The following is a 2,028-nucleotide window of genomic DNA, read 5'->3' as shown; positions in this document are numbered from 1 at the left end:
AAAACACTTAATGTATAAAGTTACTTTTCTGAGTGTTCTTATAAAAAAAATGTGCTATTTCCCCACAAAGAAAACTCTCAAATGCAAACATTTTAAAATAGAATGCTTTATTGGCCATGCAAGATCTAAGGTAAACTAATTATTCAGTTATCATAAATAAGCAAGTGACACATGCACACAGCTGTACATAATACACAGACACACACACACAAAAACCTTTGTCCATATTCTTTTCAATGGGATGCTTCTGTACCTCTTTCCGTTGAAGGAGATGAGTACTGCTCTTACCGTTTTGTTCAGAACTAAATACATGGGTCAGCTCTCGACAAATAGCAAGTCATAATGAGAAGTACTGAATCCAATGTGAAATCGTAAGGGGGGAAATTCAAGTGGTGGCACATGTCAGTGTTCTACAAGTTAATTCCATCTGTGCAGGAGCTATAATTCCAGATTTTTAGGTTCATGAAATAATTCAAATTATTCTTTTCTATTTTTAACTTCTGGATGGGCCAAAGAGATTTTCACACTGAAGATTACAGACATGGCTTTCACTAAGCTGAAAAACAAGCTTTAATGTGATGATCCACACAAGAACAAACTTGATGAAAAATGTAGGGTGTTGCTATGGCAATCCCATTTGTTGGAACTTTTCTCTGTTGGCTTCACTCTGACATTACATTCTAAAAAGAATCACATGAAAAGGTGTGGCTGCTGTGAAGACAAGCCCAATGCCAGAAGATGGAACTTTCTCATCTTCCCCAGAGGAGAGAACATGTTGTAATCACCCAACACAGTCATATTGCAATGCCACCCAAGGTAGTCCGAGCGACGACTGAGGAGGTGTCATTCTGATTTCATTGAAACTCGGAGGTCTATTTCTCTTTGGCGTACGTGGAAGATTGGTAATGTCAGGGTTATGAGCACAATTACAATGTGAAGAATACTTAAGTGACAATGAAAGATATTAAGGGCCTGGCTCCTCAGATAATGAATATCGGCTTTGTTGTGATGGTGGTTATATTGTTTTGTTTTACTTTTAGCAGATGTTTGATATATTAAAACCTCATTTACGTCTAAGCATAGAAATCAAGTGAATCCCAGGTTTAAATATCTCTGATGGAAAGGGGAGACATTAATTCTTTTAACGTAATTTCTTTGCAAATAGACTTTCCTTTTGGAGTCTACAGTTGATCCGACTGTAACAACCACACCAATGAGAATCACATTGTGGACATTGTATCAGACATTGTTTTCCCCAAATTAATCTCACTTAAAATCTTCACAAACAAGCCTATAAGGTAAATGCCACTATCACCTCTATTTCACTTAAGGAGAAAGAGAGATTCAGAAAGGAAACAGTCAATCGTCTAGAAAGAAGGAAATCTGTGAGCTGAACCCAGACATAAAATCTCAATCAATGTGTAATTAAACAGAATAAATCGTATCAGAATTTAAGGGAGAGAGGAGCATTCCCAGCAACTTGCGAATAAATAGAAAATATTAATATTTTTATCATTACTGTGCAAATAATCTTTTCCAAACTACAAAAGTACAACTAATCACGTAAGTCGAGGAAGACGATCAGAGAATCTATGGCTTGAAAGGAATCTGTCTTCCAATTTGAAATCCACAATAATTGTTGATTGAGCTCTTGGTTATACAAAAAGACTTACAAGATAATAGTTCTTGTCCCCAAAGAATTCGTCAGTTACTGTGAGAACACAGTATATAAGTAAGTAACATTCAGCTCTAAAACACGTTATAAATTAGTGGACTGGTAGATTGTGTGGCTCTTAGACATGTTTAAATTGACCTGTTCCATATGATTGTGAAAAGTTTTATTTGATGACCACATGAGAAAATTGAGAGATTGCACATAAAAATCTGAATCTCTGGCTTCTCTTAAAAAAATCCAAACGTCGATAAATGCAGATCATATGCCCATTAGGTAACAACTGCTGACGTTAGTAGAGGGTCTACCTTAGGAATGGCGTGTACTCTTATTTCCCAGAAACCTCACATCACTCT

At 36.2% G+C, this 2,028-nt stretch overlaps 1 long non-coding RNA gene across 1 annotated transcript in view; it reads left to right on the top strand.

Annotated features, from left to right (window-relative positions):
• Positions 1-712: 712 nt before the first annotated feature.
• The window catches only part of LOC102481983 (uncharacterized), a 108,443-nt gene continuing 107,127 nt past the window's right edge, over positions 713-2,028 (top strand). The window contains exon 1 of the long non-coding RNA XR_003548006.1: positions 713-902. This is a non-coding gene — a long non-coding RNA (uncharacterized LOC102481983). The remainder of the gene's footprint in view (positions 903-2,028) is intronic.

Source organism: Tupaia chinensis, unplaced genomic scaffold (genome assembly GCF_000334495.1).
Source record: "Tupaia chinensis unplaced genomic scaffold, TupChi_1.0 Scaffold146687_1, whole genome shotgun sequence".
NCBI lineage: Eukaryota > Metazoa > Chordata > Mammalia > Scandentia > Tupaiidae > Tupaia > Tupaia belangeri.
This window is presented reverse-complemented; position numbering and strand designations above follow the sequence as displayed.